Below are 20,115 nucleotides of genomic sequence, written 5' to 3'. Positions count from 1 at the left end.
TATGGAGAGGTATTTTTAAAGGTGTATTTACAAAGCTGAATACATATATTGGCATTTCGGTATGTGGAAGTCGTGTATGCTGTTCCGCCGTCTATTCAAAATTCTAGCAGGACTCTGGTAGATACACCTTGGATAATGGGACTGAGTTTCAAAACATTCATCTTTAATCACAATTACTAAGGACAGGCCCTTAAATCATTTCAAAAGGGTGAAAATTTTCAACTAATGGAATTCGGGTCCTTCTTGCCAGTTTGACTTGAGGAAAATTGTTCCAGAAATGTGGCATCGTTAGCGGAAGCAGATCTCCTTTCTGAACATCTTTGTGCATAAAATAACTGCCATTTCACATTCGGTTTAGAATGTTACCAAATAGTCAAAGATACAGTTCATTTGATGGATGGGTCAGCCAGGAAATTTTAGTTAAGAGGGGAAATATCATCAAGATATTTTTAAAATACTTTAAAACACATGAAAATGTAAGTGATAAACGCTGTCTGTTGCTAATTCAATAGCAGGAAGCTTCCTATGATAATGTAGTGAAGCTCTGTCCAGAGGATTGCCAGTGTCTACGTTCCTTTTTTACTTCTTGGGAAATGTGTCTGTGAGGAAAAGAATGTGATCGTAACAGAGGTTGTAGACGCATGAAAGAGCACTAAGACCTCAGCTTCTGTTGTCTGCTGCACCTCAGATTGAATGAGGATCCCATTTGTGTAAAAGCCTGTTTTAAGATAGACAAGTTGAGAGTCTAAATAGCTCTAGAGCTTGGACTATCTCAGGAGCCTTTGGCTAAGAAGTCTAAACAATGCTGCTATTTCATTTTTAATGCAGCTTTTTCTAAATGCTCTCAATATCCTCCAGTGGAGTAATTGAAAATCTTATTATGAGAAACCATGTGGGGACAAAGATTATTCAATCAGTGAAATGATTTCTCCAGTAAATTTGAACTGGGCTGAGTTTTTTAACTTTACAAAAATATACATCATATGTACAGGTCTTTCCCTAGGTCCCAGCACCCCAGATTTGGGTTAAACCTGCTGGGTTCTAGAACTTTAAATTAAAACAAACAAATAAACATGTAAATAAATAAGTAAAGTTTATTTAAAAATATTCTGCCAGTGCTATAAGGCCTCTGGAATGTAGAAACTTCTCATATATGTGCTGACACAATTTTAGCTTTAACTGTGAATGGTTGCACTCTGTACATATTACTTGTACCAGTATTTTAGACTTGGAAAAAACAAGCTTTTCTGGCAAGAGACAATCCTTGTTTCATATATTTTTTTTAAAATATACGAGCAGGCACAAACACCTTCACATTACGATTTTTATTAGTGTTATCCCATCTTTAATTTTATTCTATGGCTAAGTATCTCATTTCCAAGTAAACTTCCATTAGGAACAGAAATTGCTGACACCACATCTACTGACAGAAATGCCACAACATAAATTATGCCAAGAAAATGCCGCTTTGGGTGGGGGGCATGGTAGGGGGAACTTAGTTAGATAAAAAGCCACTGTGCTACTGCCCAGCCTGCAACTCTGTCCCGCTGACCACTGATAAAATTTATCACAGGGCCACATACGGGAAGGCAGCTTAAAGAGTCGTCGTCTGTGGTAAAACGTGTAACAGCAAAACAGCTAATGGAGCATTATTACTTTATTGGAAAGCAATATCTCTGGAGGCTTCACTTTTCTAGCTTTAGCAAGTGTATGAATTGTTCTATATGCAGAAGAGCTGATATGAAGGAAAAAATGGGTTATCAGAACTCTGAATGATGGCAATGGGCATTTCCAGGGCTCACCAGTTCACCACTCTGCCCAGTACACTTAAGGAGCAAAAGGGTAAATGAGTCCCAACAAAGTTAAAAACCAATCTGAATTTTCCTTCTTAAAAGAATGCTGATCTATAATGCTAATGGTCTCTTTGTGAAGAAGCAGTCTTGTGTCTTGTAAATTCCTGGCTAATTGTTGTCAAAATTCAGTCCTGGCGTTAGTAGAAATGTAGTAAGTAGAAAGTAGAAATATCCAGATTCCACTAGTAAAAGGAATCTCATTCACCAAGATATTTAAAAACTTTGTCATTGGATGGGGCTTATTTTGGGGGGTTGGAAAGAAAGAGCTTGGCATCTTTACAGTAACAATTGAACGACTAGAAGGGTTACTAATAAAAATGATTAGGTGGTGTGGTGCTTTAAATGACAGGGAAGAGGGCATTTCAAAGAGGTGAAGGAGATTAATTGTTATCACTTGCTGCTCGAATGAGGGAGAGTGACGTCACCAAGATGGCGACCGAGGTTGTTCTTGACTTCCCCTCTCCTCGCGAGAGGAACAAGTAACAAGTATTTAGGAACGAGACATCGCTAGAACTTGGGAGTGAGGCCGAAGCACCCCGGGCTCTGCACCACAGAGACCCAGACAGACTCCGTTAGAAAGGTAAGAGAAGCGGCTACAATGACTGCATTGCCTCTCCCCGAGATTGGTGCGGCACCACACTGAGAGGTCTCACCTGAGCCTCCGCTAGGAAAATGACTGGCATACCAGAGGATTTATTGCTCTTATTTGCTACCCATGAGCTATGTCTTAAAACTTACGTAATTGCACATGCAAAGCGCCACTGTACTTTGCCCCTCCTACACAACATGTGTCTCCACCTCTGAGCTTTTGTCCATTCCTACGTGTTTTTTGAAGAAGTCAGGGATTTCGGATGGACTGCCTTCAGTTAAGGTAAGAGAAACCACGTTGCCACCTGATGGGGTCACGCTTTGCTAAATTTGATCATAACTGCAAAGCACGTTGGTAAGAGCAAAGTTTTCCTCTTTTACTGTCAACCTCAAGCAAAGAACCTCACATCATCACATCAATCTTTTTTTTTTCCTTTTTGTCAGTTGTTAATGCCATGTTTATATAACCCCTTTTGGTAGCTGCTTGTGTACCTAGCCCCTACAGTTTCTTGGGTTAATATTTCATGTTTACTACGTGAAGTTTAAAGTAGTACTTTATTTTTCCTAAATGCCTCTCATTCAAGCTGTAAGGGAAATTATTTTAATATCTAAATCACCAGGATTTGGTGATAATAAATGTTACTGTTTATCAAATTCCATATATATATATATATATATATATATGCACACCAGGCACTGTTTAGGAGCCTTCTTTTTTTTTTTTTAATTTTCTTTTTAACGTTTATTTGTTATTGAGAGACAGAGAGTGAGCAGGGGAGGGGCAGAGAGAGAGGGAGACACAGAATCCGAAGCAGGCTCTAGGCTCTGAGCTGTCAGCACAGAGCCCGACACGGGGCTTGAACTCACAAACTGCGAGATGGTGACCTGATCCGAAGTTGGTCGCTTAACCAACTGAGCCACTCAGGTGCCCCAAGGAGTAATTCTATGTATTAACTCATTTAGTCCTCAAAAAACTCTAGGAAGTTATTATTTTCTTCATTTTAGGAGATTGGATTTTGAGGTTTAGAGAAGTTGGTACTTTATCCCAGGCCACGTAGCTGGTAGACTTCATTCATTGGAATATAATAATTTGGGTTTTATGTGTAGATGACTTTTTTTTCAAGGTAAGATTGCAAACTATGGACAGCATAAAACACGTAGTTTTACTTTGTCTTTCATGGGCACAATGAATAGCATAAGAGTGTGTGGAGGTATGGGCTATATGTTGCCTTTTACTATTAACAGAGGGACATTCAGAAAGTCCCTTAACCTCTTTGGGCCTCAAGTACTTTAGGAAGGAAAAATAATCCTTTTGCAGTGTGAAGACAGAGGGATGGATCAATTGGTCTCTGTAGATTTTTTTCTGGGTTTTAAGATGCTGCTGACAAATGACAAAGAATAATAGAGCTGTCAGGATACAGAGCCAAGCCACCCAAAATCTACCTGTCTCTGACATTGGTCTTGCCACTATAGTCAACAATATAATGTTGAAATAACAGGTGCTTTATATAAATCGACAAAGCGACCTAGAAGAAAAGGGAAATAGGTAATGAACCTGCAAAGAACACTCATTATGATGGCAGCAGCATCAGCTGACTCTGTGGTCTTAGTCAATGTGCTCACCAAGTGCCTTTGAGAGTCTCTGTTTAGAAAATGGAAGAAGAAATTGATGATGGAACATTTAACTTCTGTGAGCCAAAATGGATCATTAATTGTCTCTTTAATGAGTGAGGAATGTAGACTTCAGGATACCTGATTTCTAGTTGCATGTATCACTTCTGGAAAAAAAAAGTCTTCATTCATGCCAACTTTTATTGCAAAAACTAAAGCTAATTTAGGATATTGAAGAAAGGTCTTGATAGATAAGTTTGATGGTTATGACTGAGAAAGCACCAAGGAGATGACTCCCTCACGAAGGGAAGAGGCAGTTGAGACTAGAAAACTAGATTGCAATTCCTCATTTATCAAGAATGAACATGTAAACTTTTTTTTTTTTTTCCAATTCTCCTGTTTATGGTGTTCTTTTCTATTCCTTGGTCCTGAGACTCGGGACTTCAGTCTTTTATCAGCCAGAAAAGAAAGGGATTTGGGAATAGACTGGAAACAAGTTTAGTGAGGATTTCTGATTATAGAATGAAAATGGTATAGGAGGTCATTTCTATTTGGTCCTAGTAATAACCCTTGAAATAAAGGAAGGGCGGTTCAAGTAGGTTTTCTCTGTATTGTGGGTAGTAGGAGTTCATATAAGGCAGATATCCATTGGGTCATTATGCTTGAATCTAATGGTAATTGTTTGAATTGAAGGATTTGTGTACAGATATCACTAGATCCCATAACCACAGTGACATTTATAGATATTTTACATTCAAGAGAGGACAGATTAGGAAAAATAAGAAGGAGGGGAGAAGTGGTTAAAAACAATGAATAACACACAAAAAACACAGTAGTAGAAAAATAGAAATTACCGAGGTGTTTCCTACTTATTACGTTCACAATTTCCTATTATTTCATGGCTTTCTTTCTTTAGACTAAACCTTGTGAGTATCCCATTTACACTACATTCTGGAAATAGAAAGGAGGAAAGCCTCCTTCTCTCCCAACCTGCCTCCCACACTTTTAATATTCTGTGAGTTTGACCCATTTATCACCTGGAAGGTATGGTTTCTTATTGGGAAACTTAAAGGATCTTATGTAAGCAAACTGCAGTCAGCACAAGGGAGCCCTCACATCATCTGTCTCACTCTTCCTTTAATTTGGGAAAGATAACCTTTGAAAATCAGGTGTCTAATGCTAAAATAAGGTCTGTGACCAAGCATAAGGCTACAACTCCTAAGGTGTCTCTTGTCAGTGGAGGACGGCACTGTAACCTCTTTCTGAGGTGACAGGATAGACTTCATGTTTAGTAGAACAGTGAGGTTTGGAGGAGTGCCTCAGGAATCTCAGGGTTGTCCTAGGGACAATGTAACCTCATTTTGACATGGCCAATGTATCATATTAGAATATTGGAAACCAACTTATTTTCTTCCAAAATTTTGGCCCGTGTAAGTATTATTATGCCTTTTGCGGTTCAAAACAAATCATTGTCTTTCCCAATTTCATGTTAGTTGTGTTCAGCATCCCTTAAATTCTTCATATGGGGAGGGGGTAATAGAGTGTCTTTGGTTAGTCAACCTGTCAATAAAGTTCATGGGACTGTCACTGGGAAATTCAATTATGGAAAATAGGCAGTTGTGGCCAAAAAAAAAAAAAAAAAAAAATCTTGAGGCAACTGTACACATTATTGGTTTTCTTTTCTGGATATGAATTTTTTTTTTAATGAAGAGACAGAAAACAGACTACCAATTGAATATGGTAATTGAATGGTGGTTTCCTAAACTTTCCAAAAACTGCTGGCCTATCATAATTTTAACAATTTCACGTAGGTATCTTTTTTCACTTTTTAAAAAAAATTTTTTATCTCCAGAGATTTCTCTGTTTCTAAATCTGGCTTAAAAAGAGATTTTTCTAATTACAATTATGCTCTCTCTCATACCATGTTAAAACTTACTTATACTAGAGTAGTAAATCCTGCAAATAGCAAATACTTTAATGTGGTTTCTCATCCAACAATAGTTTATAATAAGGTACTAGCAGATGATGAATGTGGCTATGCAATATTCCCTAAACATTTGGAAATTTAAAAAAATTTATGGAGGAATTTCTTCTCTTCCACACGAATCAGTGGTATTTCCCCCATACTAAGACATTTCAACTTGTGTGACAAATTATCATTTAACTAATTTCTTACGGTGGAGCAAATTGACCAAACAGATCCTGGCTTCCCAAATGTTTCTGAAAGGACAGCTCTCTAAACAGATAATGCATAGATATGTCATAAAGACATACAAACAATTTAAAGCTCAGTGTTCAAGATTTCAGTTATTTTGGTGGATCCATTAGGAGAACTTTGTTGGAAGGATTCTTGGAGTAGCTCCAGGCAGGGTTACACTTGTTTTAGGTTTAAGGAGCAACATAGTGTACTGTTTTCAAAACTGATGGAGGTGGTACTTTGGAAAAAAAGTTTTTTCATGTTGTTATCACTGCCATTTCAACACATTGGATTTTTAAAAGAATTTCTCCACAAGCCATTTGTTATCTTGAGAGTCAGTCTGCAATTTGGGTAGTATTCACCACATAGCTTGAACCTGATAAGCAGAGACAATCTGCCCAGACAAAACTATCTTTGAAAATCAGTGATATTGCTAGAAAGAGTTATCTGCACTCCCTCTCTATATTCCTTCACCTCCTACTCAAGTCCTCAACCTATTTCATTTTCTGGCTCTACCACTTACTAGCTTTGTAACATTGGACAAATAGTCTCTTCTTTGTGTCTTGATTTTCTCATGTTGGAAAAACCATAATAACAGTACCTACCCCATGATGTTGTTATATAAGTTAATGAGTGTGCATGTGTGTAAAGACCTACCTACATACATATATATGTATATATACCTATATGTATTTTTATATATGCTAATAGTCTACTGTGTCACCAAACAGTCTCTACAAGGAAAATAGATACCTCTTAAGTCCTTGCTTTGGTTGACTACTTCTTTCTTCTTTCTTCTGCTGTGCTTAACTTCTCAACCATATTGGACACTTTTGAGCACTCCCTCTTTCTCTTCCCACTCTTCTCATTTCTGTGAAGTTTTCTCTGCAATCTCTTCTATAGTCCTTTTTGAGTGCTCCTTTTCTTCTCATTACCTAAATGTTAGGCCTTACCAGGGTTCAGCCTTTGTCACTTAGCTCTTCTTGTTCTATCCATTTCCCTTGACCAAGCTTACTTGGTCTTAGGATTTGATTTATCATGGAACCTATAAGCCAACAACTTCCAAATTTCTCTTTCTAGCCTAAACCTCACTCCTGAGCACCAGACCTCTATGTCCACTTGCCTACTAGGCATCCCAATGTACTTCACACTCAACATGTTGAAAGTTGGACTTAATCATCTTCCTTGTCTCATGTCTGTCCCCCCCACCAACCCATTAAATGGTACCATCATTTACTCATTTGCTCATTAAACCTGAGGGTTATATTTTTTTTCCTTCCTCTGCTCACCACATACAGTATGAGGTCTCATATATTTTTCATCTTAAATATTCCCTTAATCTTATTTTATCTCAACTGTCTCTACTCTCATTTGCCTCTCGCCTGACCTACTACAACAATATTATAGTTGGTCTCCCTGCCTCTAATCCTGTCTTCATTTCTCTACATAGAAGATAGCAGATGATTCTACATAGTGAAATATAATTATGTTCTTCTCCAGCTTGAGAATAATCAGTTTCCTTGACCTGGTGAATAAGGACATGTGTGAAGTGGCCTGTGCTTATCTTTCCAATTTTCACATCTTGATAGAATCCATGCTTTCCTACCTCTGGCATTTTGTACATGCTGTTTCTCCTGCCTGAAACACTTCTCTAATTTCCCCATCCTTCTCTGGTCAGTTGATAATTATATTGTAGGTCTTAGCTTAGATTTTATTTCTTCCAGGAAGCAAAGCATTGATTTGTCTTAATCATTTCTCTCGACATTTCTCATGGGATCCCTTTACCTTTTTTTAAAAATCATAACATGTATTATGTTGTTTTGTAATTGTCCATTTACGTCTATGACCCTATTAGATTTAAATTCCAACAGGATTATGTCCATATTTTTCAAGGTTATATCCTTAGCATGTAGCTTAATGTTGGCCATTTAGAATGTGAAGATAAAAATATATAAGTGCAGCGGTGCCTGGGTGGCTCAGTCAGTTAAGTGTCTGACTCTTGATTTCGGCTCTGGTCATGATCTCACAGTTGGTGGGATTGAGCCCCGTGTCGGGCTCTCCGCTGACATTGTAGAGCCTGCTTGGGATTCTCTCCCTCTCTCTCCCATCCCCTGCTTGTGCTCTCTCTTACTCTCAAAATAAATAAACTAACTTAATATATATGTTATATATATTGTATTTATATATATATATGTGTGTGTATATATATATGTATGTGTGTGGGGGGGTATATTAAGTTATGGCTTTCTAGCAAGAATAGTGAGAAATGGGTCAAAGTTCATCATTTGCTTTTTTTTTTTTTAAAGAGGAAATAGAGAATTTCATTAAAACATCAGTACAAATAAACCAAGAGTAAACTAGGAGTAAGATTTTGAGGCACAGAATTAGGTGATGCCCCATTTGATGCCATCACAACATAATTTAATCTGATATCAGTCTTACCACAAATTTTTCACATTGGGAAGCAACCCAAGTCTTCTCTGGCCATGGTCATGCATGTTGTATTTTATTCAGTCAGTTTATTTTAGTAAGCATAGGTCTAAAGGCTTCATTCACATTGTTATAGTTTGGGGGGAGCATTTTTCTCTGTTCTCTGTGACTTTTTTCATATATATATTTTTGCCTTTGTATGGCCTATTTTTTCAGCCTATGTTTTAAAATAATTATTCATCATTTTTCCAACTCCTTCACAAGGTGAAGACTCATTTATTTGATAAAGTCCCAATTCCATTTGTAGTAGTATTATTCCATTTGGTGGGTTTATTATTTTACTTGGTCTTATCCCAGTACACCTCCTCCCTGTTTCTAACTACTAATATGGAACAGCATCTTCACTCCAGTATTTTAAAAGATACTTAATTCAGAGATTCCTTTACCTAGCTCTTTGTTTTGTCATCTTCTATTGAACTAAGTTATCAAAGGAGACAGACTATTTTTAACATATTAAATATTTTCAAAATAAGTACTTAAAGTTTACAAACTAAATTTTTCCCCACTTGTGCAGATGGTTTCATCCTCAAACCTTTTATTTATTTTAAAAGGTTTTTTTTGGTTTTGTTTTGTTTTGTTTGGTCAGGTTTTTTTGCTCAAAATTTTTACTGAGAAGTGAAGGGGTTGGTCAATTCTGCTGGACATCTCCCATAATTTAAGAAGAAAATTTAAGGTTGTAGACCTTATATATAATCCCTGATACATATACTTACACACACACTCTGTATTTACTACTTTTGTCTACATTTCTGGTGTATATACTATACATACATAATGAATATTTGTATTGCATATATGATACAAACCATAAATACTATGTTTATATGTATATATATATAGCATATTCCCCCAAATTTATAAATACTTCTTAATGAATTGATATTCTTAATTAAATAGTGTAGTTCCTTTAGAAAAGTTGGCAGTAAAATAATATCTGCAAAAGAATATTAATTATAATTTATATTATGCTTTAGAGAACACCAAGCTGATAAGTTCAGTACAGTAAAGAAACAGAATTTTCAGTATAATATATATTAAAATTTCCTTCCAATAAAAGAAAATGTACAATTAAAACATTGAATTGTAAGTCTCCATCTCTCTCCTCTATCATGTGACTCAAATATTATTCTCAAGTCACAAAGTATTACTTGGCATTTCTTGGATATATCACATATTTTTGTAGCTCAGTAGTATTGTAAATGAAGCTTTTGTTATCTGGTGAGCTCCTACTCATACCCCAAGATTTTCCTTCAGTGTCTTTTATCCTGTGAAGTGATACCTCTGGCTCCTATGATTCTTTGCACATGTCTGTATCATTTTCTTACTATACTCTGTCACTTTCCCAGTTCATTTTTCTCTTTCCCACTAGGGCCAACGTATTTTTAGGCATTATAGGCAGAGAACCTGGGCAAAAATGTCTGGGATGAAAATACATATAATTGGCTATACGTTTTGAAAAAAAACCTACATCAAAATTAATGACTATTAAAATACCCATAAAAATAATCTCAAGTGAATGTAACTCAACTCATACGTAGTTATGTGAATTGTATTAAATGTGAGATGTGAATGCATTTTAATGATTTATGAGGTTAGGTGGATTTAGAAAACTCTGAATGATGAGAGCTTGAGAAGGTCTTAAGTTGGCTCTCTGACCCCACTACATTTTGGGAGTAACAATTAAGTTCACTCACTTTTATAATTCCAAAGGCCAGTGGCAGTGACTGGTATGTGGTATGTACCTAAATACCAGTGATGAAATTCCTGGCAGTTATAAACAGTCTGTAAGTATTGCTTGGCTGAATAAACATCTATATTAAATGAATATTGCCCAAGAGGCAGTGTATCATAGTGATTAGGAACATAACATTGAAGTTCTCCAAACCTGGGTTTGAGTTGTGGTTCTGTCACTCATCGGAAGACTGACTTAGGGTGAGTCCTCTATCTCTCTAGGCATAAATTCTGTCCTCCACCAGAGGGGATAATGGTAGTAACTGTCTCTTGGGATTTTCACAAACATTAAATGAGATAATATATATTGAACACTTAGCAAGGTGCATGGCATCAGGAAAAGTTCTGATAAAAATTGAGTTATTACTATAAACTAGGTAAAAGTACCTTTACCATAAATGACTTCTATCTATCGTATTTAAATCTTTAAATAGCTTTCATTCTTGTTTGCTAAATTTCAGGGGAATAGACATAAAAGAGGTCACAATGTACATTTTTTTCTAAATTCTCAATTCTTACAAGCAACAGATTGTAAAAAAATGCTGGAAAAAGTCAGATTTTGAGGCTCTATGTAAATTAAAAAAAGAGATGGTGATAAAAGCTTTCTTATTCTCAAGATAACATGCATGAAAACAATTTGTGATTCAGGATAGCAATACGGGTATGTCTTTAAGCCAACTAACTCTTTGCGACACATTGTCCTTGCTTTCTAAAGTAGGCCTCATCTCACTTTTAATGTGTGAAAGGAGAGATTATTCAACACAGTGGTAGACACATTTTTGTTCTCAAGAACACTGCGATATCATTAATCTTCTGGCACGCCTGCAAAGGCGGGTTATGTGAATGCTAGTCTTTTGCAAGGCTATAAATAAAGTTTAAAGAGAGAAAGAGACAGAAAGAAAAGATGTTTTCCTGAAGCTTCTATTGCCACAGTACGGACCACATTAAGGGTGCAATAACTTACCAGTAATAACACTTTTAAAATCCTCTTTATGGGTTTTCAACATCTGTCTAGAAAAATCCAGCCTAAAAATAGAATCTGATCTTGTAACACAGCTTTCTCAAATTGGGCTATCCTAAACACTGTCTTCATTGAATAGTCACATATGACTATTTTAGAGCCATATTTCTGGGAATAGCAATGCTTTATCATGTATATCACATGCTTAGCACTCCAGAAGATATGTTCATGTATTAGGGCTGTGTGTGTGTGTGTGTGTGTGTGTGTGTGAAGTGGTTCCTCATGGATGGAAAAGCTGCAGTAAAAATAATTTTTTGCCTCTTTTGCTTTTGAAATGTAAAGCAAAAAAATGGACATACCAAGTATCTCTTGTTTTTTATGTTAGGAATTTCATTCTATTTCTAGTCTTTTAGACCCAAATTTCATCATTACCCATGTTTAAAGGTTGAGTCACATTTGTTTTTATTTGAGAGTACTCTCAGGAATCATGCTTGCATACTAAATGCTGTTAGAGTATGCTCATGGATTATTATTACACATAATATGGATTTAATTTTCCCATCAAATTGCAATAGCTAGTAGCAGTTTTTGGTTCTAGCAGAAACCATCTTTCTGATGTTTTTCAGTGGCAAAACTCCTGCTGACTTCATGAGAAGATCAGGTACAAACCAATTAACATGCCACAGATTGTTGTTTAGAGCTGTTTTTTATTCTAGTCCCTAGATCCGAAAACTAAAAAATTAATTAACAATAAACCCACTGGCTTGAACTCTAGTCATGTCTTATCCTGCACCCCTGGAAGATTTTTTTTCATGATGTTTTAGAGTTTGGGGCTTCCAAACAGTTTGTATGTGACAAATTAAAGACACTACAATTAGGACCTTTTTGCTAGTCAGTTTTCAGGAGATATGTGTTGCTAATTAAGAACCAACATCTCTGGCAGGTTTTTAAGTTGCGTAAAACTTTAAAGTTGGGCCGGTCCACGGATATTGCACACTCATAACTGGGCTTCTCACGGCTTTTTGCGATGCCCTCCAAATTTCAGAGGCCTCATCTGGGGGCATGTGATGAGAGTCAATTCTCTACTGATCTCTGCATGTGGCTCCTCTCTCACACAGCCCACATCTGGGGAGCTCATTACATTCTGTAACAGATTAGTATGGAACAGGCAGTTTGAATTCCTCATCCAAGAGTACACAAGTGAATTTCTATGCCATTCACTCACAGGGCTAGAAAACAGGCCTGGATCTTCTCTTTAAGACAGAGAGTAGAGTCCTTGGGAGCCAGTATGGCCTTTGGAAACCAAGTCTTGACCATCATGAAGACAATGAAGTTAGTTAACAATCTTTAATAAGATTTCAAAATTCACTGCATGTGGACTTAGGGAGTCTGTGGTGTCCATAATTTTCAGAAGAAAATGAGAAGAGGAATATAAAGGGAATAGTAATGAACATTTGTAAAGTTCTGATTATATATGGTTAAATACATAATTATCTCATTTATGACTTAAAATATTTTCATGAAGTGTATGTTACTTTCCCTATTGGATAGTGAGGGAGGCACACTATGGAAACAGGTTAGGTAACTCATCTGTGTCCTCGTAGTTAACTAGGAAGTAGAGATAGGATTTGAATCCAAATTGTTCTGATTCTAAAGTTCACATTTTTTACTCAACAGGGGTCAACAGGATTGACCCGGGATCAAATGGTGAATGAAGCAGATTTCATTTGCTTTGTTCCTCCCTTCCCCTTCAACAAACTCCTTTTCCTTTTGGCAGTTCCTATTTTTAGCCACTGTCTTATTCTCCTAGGTCTTGTTTTGTCCATATCCTTGTCTGCTCCCAACATCAATGTTAACTGAAAATGATACTAGTTAATTACACTTCTTTAATAGGTGTTTGCATTTTGGTAAAAGCCTAATACATTAAAATGCCTTTAAGACCAAAACAAAAACAAAAACAAAACAAAAAAACCTAGACAACCATGACTGTTTGAGAATGTTGGGGGACATATATGGGCTAAAGGACTTTCTTTTCAAAAAAAGGGCTTGAAGCTTGGGGAACTCAGTGTTTCCATGTTTAATATTTTAATACACAAAACCAGTCTAAAATGAATTCCAAGAGCAGATTTGAAGGCAAAAGAAGTCATATTATAACTTAGGTGGAGAAATGAGCTCAGGGTGGAGAAGAATAACTCCTTTGCTTGGTGGCATCAGGGTGTTCCATGAGGTTCTGAACTGATAACATTAATCTTAGATTCTCTTCCCCCGTTTCCACTTTATTGAATTCCACTGGAAAGACAGAGTGGCAAGACAAAGCCTCAGAACACTTAGGATTACTTTTTTTTCTCATTACCCTTGAGTAGAGCTGCTTCCTACTGAAGAGGCTGAGATCTGTTGACCCATAATAGGTCAGCTTGAGACGACATCTTCCCTGCTAGTGATGATACAGAGCTCTTTCTTTTAAAACTACTATTTGCAGATACAGAATGTTAGGAAATTTTAGTGCAAGCCTGGTAAGTTTTCAAACGTGTAGAGAAAAAAATGTCAAGAAATAATAAAATAATTTTGAAAACATTCATAACAGAGAGCAGAAAAAATTATTGTCCATAATCTCACTAATATACCGGTTGGTATACTTTGTAAACTTTCAAGCACTTTTTTTTCCATGAATATTTATTAACATAATTGTAGTCATAACTCGTGTTTTTAAAGTTTGCTTTCTTTTTCCTAATATTATGACATAGTCATCTTCTGTGCCACTAAGCATTCTTCATTAGGCTGATTTTTTTTTTTTTTTTCAGAGAGGATGGGCTATCCACTTTTGGATGACATAGAATGGTATTCTCTTGTACATCTAAGTGTATAAATTACCTCCTTGTAGGCCTTGAATAAATGCTAATATAGTCCAGCTATAGATTTTAAATGTTACTTACGTATGTAGATGCTGCATTGTAGCTCTCGGGATTGTTAACATCATCACATTTTTAGGTGTATCATAATTCTGCCATTTAATTATACTTAAAAAGTGGTTTTATCAATATTAGTATCTAGAAAGAACAAATATAATTGCCATAAAACAAGTAAATAATCATTGTGTTTAGATACTTTTTGAAGATTGTTTAGATTGCTGTTCCACATATTTTCTGAGAATTTCTTTTACACTAAAGAATGTCATTGGGCTATTTGCAGCTGTTGTGGCCTGGCTTTACCCCATTAGAGGCGATCTGTGGGAAGAGACGAGACAAATTGTGACACTGTTCCTTATCAAAGGACCACACAGTTGTTGGCCACTTTGACTCCTTGATGGATAGTTATCTTGAGGTTTGACGGATGTAAGGCTGAAAGTTTAGAGGAAAACACTGCAGAAGCCCAGTAGCTCCTTGCTATTGAACACTTAACTTGATAACGTGGGGTTAATCAATCTTCTCTATTGTTTTTAGCTTCAATTTTGTTTTCTTCAAGCTTCATTTTTTTCCCACCTCATCAGACTGGTCTGCCAAAAAAAAGTCTAGATGGAGAAAAGGCAAAAGTAATTCTTTTCCACATTATTGATTTCATCAAACATCCTTCTCTTGTCCTCAGTGCACGTATTGGAGAGAAAAACGCATAACTCATTTTTTGTGCATAACGTGCATATATGTATTTTTTTCAAAGTTTTTAACTTGAATGGTTGGAGAAATCAATTAGATTGTTGTGATCAAAAGTTGAATAATTATCTTGAAGAAACATATGTTCCTTAAAGTATTTTGGTTTTTTGAGAACAAAACATTACTGATTATTGATCATTCTACTTTCCATGTTTCCTTAATGTTTCCCTTAGTTCGGTCATGTGCAGCTATTAGACATTCCATTGAACTAATGATTTATTTCAGTATCTAACTATAGTGAATTTTTATCTGAATGCAAGTGGTCGACGAATTGTTATAAGACCTGCTGGTCCTGCCATGCCTGAGTTCCTCAAGCAAAGAAGAATAGAGGGGAAAAGCCCCTGCGCTTTTCATGAAATTATGTTCCCCCAATTAGTGTATGGGGTGAAAGAGTCAGAATTCTTTTGTCAGCTTTATTGAGATGTAACACACACAATAAAATCACCAATTTTAAGACTGCAATTTGGTGAGTTTTGACAAATGAATACAATCATTTTCACTACTACAATCATTATATAGAACATTGCTGTTACCACTCAAAAGTTCCACTGTGGTCCTTCATAGTCAGTACCTTCCCTACATCTCCTGGTCCCTGTCACTCACGGACATACACAGATCCCTTTACAAACGTACACATCCTCTGTGCCAAGGCCAACTAATCTTCTCTATATTGTTCTGATTGCAGTATGTGTGTTGCCAAAGCAATTACTAACCAGTTTTTAAAAGTAAGCTATGATTACATATTAGTTTGTAAACTTTTTACAGCATTCATTTTTTAAATCTTTTAAGACATTATTTCTGATGTTCACTTAGAACTATACTATCAGCCCTTTTGGAAAAGAAAAGTCCGCGAATTCCACAGTTTTGTGCTATGCAGAGCATAACACTGTACTCATGATTTTATCTAGTCTCATGTCTAACTCCTACCTCTTTTGGAAACACTGAGGAGTTAATTGATAATTAGCTTTTCTTTTAGTCATCTAGTATTTTGTTACCTTAAGAGTACTTTTGTTGCTGAACTTTTGAAACAAAAAGTTGATTGGCTCTTTGCCTCAGTTAACTACTTTGCTGTATTAAAACAATGAAGTCCTAAGTTTCTAACCGTTGTTGAAATATATTTTTAAGTGTGAGAGAGAAAAAGCAATTTAATTTACTCTTCTGGTTTGGCAAATGACTAAAAAGGAGGAAACCATAAGTGCTTGAAAATTGCTGTATATACCCTGGGCTGTCATTTTTTTTCCATTATAAGTGAAGAGATATTAAGTGTATGAACACTGCTTATTGTGCACAAATACAAAGCATTCTTACTGTTGGACACAGTATACATACAATGTGTGGATAATTTTTGCCATCGTAGATATACCATTTCAGTTATTAGATTGAAGGGTTTTTTTTTTTTAAACTAAAAAATGGGTAAGCGTAAATGAAGTTAGAATATATGTATGTGCCCAAAAAAGTTGGAGATGAGTGAGAATCTGCTATAAATATTATGTTGTACTTATATCTTAAAGTCTGATGGTATCATTTTGTCATTCATAGTCATTTGCATTTGGTTGATTTAGAGAGGTTTTCTAAGATGCTATGAAAATACTCCTTTATCAATATTAAAATACTAATAAAACAAATATTTTACAGTATGGACCTTACAATGAACCAAAAGATGCATTACGAGCAAGACTCAAATTATTTAAAGATGTAGAGCACCTATAGAATGGAAGCAATTACTTTTGAAAAAATATATGTTAAGTTCTATACATTTTTTATTTTACTTCTGCCTATTTCATTTTCTTTATAAGCTACATCTTCCAAAGAGCACATAGGAAACTACATTGTCTCCTTGGAAAGCACAAATAGAAGATGTCAGTTAAACAAGATTGAGAACCTATATTACCTTTCCTGGAGTTATTTGGAAAAGGGGTGAAATTTAATTTGCATTGCTCTTTGTTTACATGTTCTGAAAAAGCTTGCTCCCTGAACTTCAAATCTCTAAATTCAAGTTTCCTAGTGATTTGAGACTAATAAGCTGAAAGCATTGGGAACCCCAGAGAAAGCGTACTCTTATTATTTTCCCATTAAAAAGCAAGAGCCCCAAGGGATATGGTTTTATGCAGATAAATGTTGGATAAATATCTGAACTTCTGGGCATATTTGAACCCACATTATGAATCACGCACAGTTCTGTCAACCCTGGTTAGGGACCAGAGTATTTAGTTTTTCATCCGTTTGCCTGTCTTTTCCAGACGCTCTTTGTCTTTGCTCTAAGCACATCTAAACTCAGTGGCACACATTGTAATCAAGCTCAGTCTTGTAAAGAAATGAAAAAGCTAGAAAGTTGAACGTAACTGTTAATATTTCAGGCACTACTTGCCCTTCATAATAGCACTTGGCCACCTAGATCCTCAGGATGGGTGTGACCTATGTCTGCTCTGTCACACTGTCTTTCCTAAACTGAGGGGGTGTGCCTGTGGTTTACTGCTGCCACATGGCTGGCATTGTTATTTCATAACCTAGAGCTCGTTCTTATTTCCCTCTTAGCTCCTGAAACCTTCGCCCCTGCATGTTTTCTTTCCTTTTACTCTAACAGCTGAACTACATAAATGCCAAGTAGCAACATGAATTCCTAAACAGAAGCTGCCATAAAACAACGCTGCTCCAACCAAGAAACACACATGTAGAGGCCCATGACTGACAGGGCTCAAAAGGCAGGTTTTAGTAAATGACAAGTGTGAAGTTCTTATTGTTGCTGTAGTCGATGGAAGCTCATATTTACACAAAAAAATTCATTCACATTTCAGAACAATTCAGTGTAACTGGCAGCTTGGGAAAGAAAAGACTTAAAATCTCTTACAGATGAAGAAGACAGGAGTAGTACAGAATCCAAAGCATTCTCTCACTTTGGAATATGTTAGCATCTTTTGATTGGGTTTAAAACTAGGATTTTGGAGCAGCAGCAGGAAAAGTTGAAATTATAAATTATTTTTGTTAGGAAAAAGGGAGAATAAGAATGAAAAGTAGAGCTGTTCATCTTTTATTTATTCTAAGCATAATTCCATTCAGTGTTAATTAAGTAAAAGTCTAAAGAAGTACATTATCCTTTTGTATATACTCGTCATTACGACAGAAAGATCTATGGTTATCTAGAAATACAGGAAGGAAATACTGTGTGATGTCAATCTGCTGTATGTGATCAGTGTTAAAATAATTGCTAATAAAATGCCATGAAATATTTAATTTGAATATTCATTTTCATCAGTTAGAACAATGTTATAAGATATCTTAAGAAATGGTAGGACTTTATTCTATATGTGTCCTATAATAGACCAAGGGTAGAAATACTCTGGCTCCTACTGTATTTTCTTCCATTACTGGTTAATAAACCACTCAAATAACAAAAAATGTAATAAACTGGAAGGAATCTTGGAAAGTACCAAATCCAAACATTTCATTTTATCATTGAGAAAATAGGCTCAAGGAGAATAAATGCCTTTTCCTTTAGTGTGATACCCTCACCAGTTCATCATCAAATTCGTTTCGTCTTTGTCTCTTGCATTTGGGTATGGCCTTGTGGCTAAGTTCTAATTGGTAAAATGGGGGCAGATGTGATGTGCTGTGCTACCAGACTAGGCCTATCAAAAACTCCCTGCTGGATTCTCCAGGATGTTTACTGTCTACTGACCCAAAGCGAAGGAAGGATTTAGAGATCCTATGATGTAGTGTAGCTTCAAGAGAAGGAAGGAAGCCTAGATCTCTGAATCCTTGTGGGGAACGCAGCTACCCCATAGGGCTATTATATGGGTGAACAGTCAGCTTACTTCTTAGGCCATTGGAGTTTTGAAGTATACCTAATAAATTAATTAGTGTTGGTTTAACAACCACAAAATATGTACTTAGCAAAACAAGCTTTTCCCTTTTTATGTCAAGGAAATGAAATCAGAGACTTAAAAGTAGCTGTCACAGTCAGAGAAGGAATATTTCTGCCAGTGGACTGATCGTCAACCTTGTCTTGGAGTGACAAGTTTCGTTTTTTATCCTTGTCTGTTAGCTCCACATCTTCAAGTGTTCCTTTTTTTTCTAGTCTCAATATTATGACAGTATATTGGACTTGAAATCTTTTGAACTTTGATTGTAGCCAGGACCTCTTAACTGGTCTCTGGGTCCTTAGTAGGCCTGTCTTCTAATTCTCAACATGCACTGACATAAGAACAATCCTGCTCAGAAAATCTCTATTGACTCTTTATTGTCTAAAGTTGAGGTAAGGAACTGGGGGCCTTGGGATGCATATGATCTTTAGAAAGCTTTTGCTTAGCTGATGAGATGTGCCTTTTTTTTTTTTAAGTTTTATTGTCAGTACTTTAAAATTGAGATAGTAAAAATCCCAGATTTCTGGCTTTTCTTGATAAATGATCTAGCAGAGTGGGCCACATTCTCACATGGAAGCCATCAGCTGGAGTAAGGCATGCACTTTAGAGTTTGCCCACAGCCCCACGTGGATTAGTTGGGATTCTCCAGAGAACAGAACCAATAGGGTGTGTGTGTGTACACATGTATACATCCTAAGGTTTTGTTTCTCTGTATGTGTGTGTGTGTATATATTTCTATAGATTTATTATAAGGAAATGGCTCACACAGTTATGGAGGCTGTTAAGTCCTAAGATCTGCAGTCAGCAAGCTGAAGACCCAGGAAAGCCAATATTTCAGTTTGAATCCCAATGCAGGAAAAACCCAGTGTCCCTGTTCTAAGACAGTCAGGCAGCCTTTTTGGTCTATTCAAGCCTTCATCTGCATGAAGCTCACTCACAGTAGGAAGGGCAATCTGCTTTACTCAGGCAGTGAATTCAAATGTTAATCTCACCCAGAATAATGTTTGACCAAATATCTAAGCACCCTGTGGCCCACTCAGGTTGACACAGAATTCACCATAACACCATGCCATGACTTATCCCTACTGTACCCCTGTAGGCATTTAGGTGTAATGATGGAATAGAAATTCCATGAAGACTGGGATTTTTTTTTTTCTCCACTGCTACATCTCTAGCA

The sequence above is a fragment of the Herpailurus yagouaroundi genome, unplaced genomic scaffold (assembly GCF_014898765.1).
Source record: "Herpailurus yagouaroundi ecotype Mexico unplaced genomic scaffold, PumYag 29, whole genome shotgun sequence".
In the NCBI taxonomy this organism is placed as follows: domain Eukaryota; kingdom Metazoa; phylum Chordata; class Mammalia; order Carnivora; family Felidae; genus Herpailurus; species Herpailurus yagouaroundi.
Note: the sequence above shows the minus strand (reverse complement) of the source record.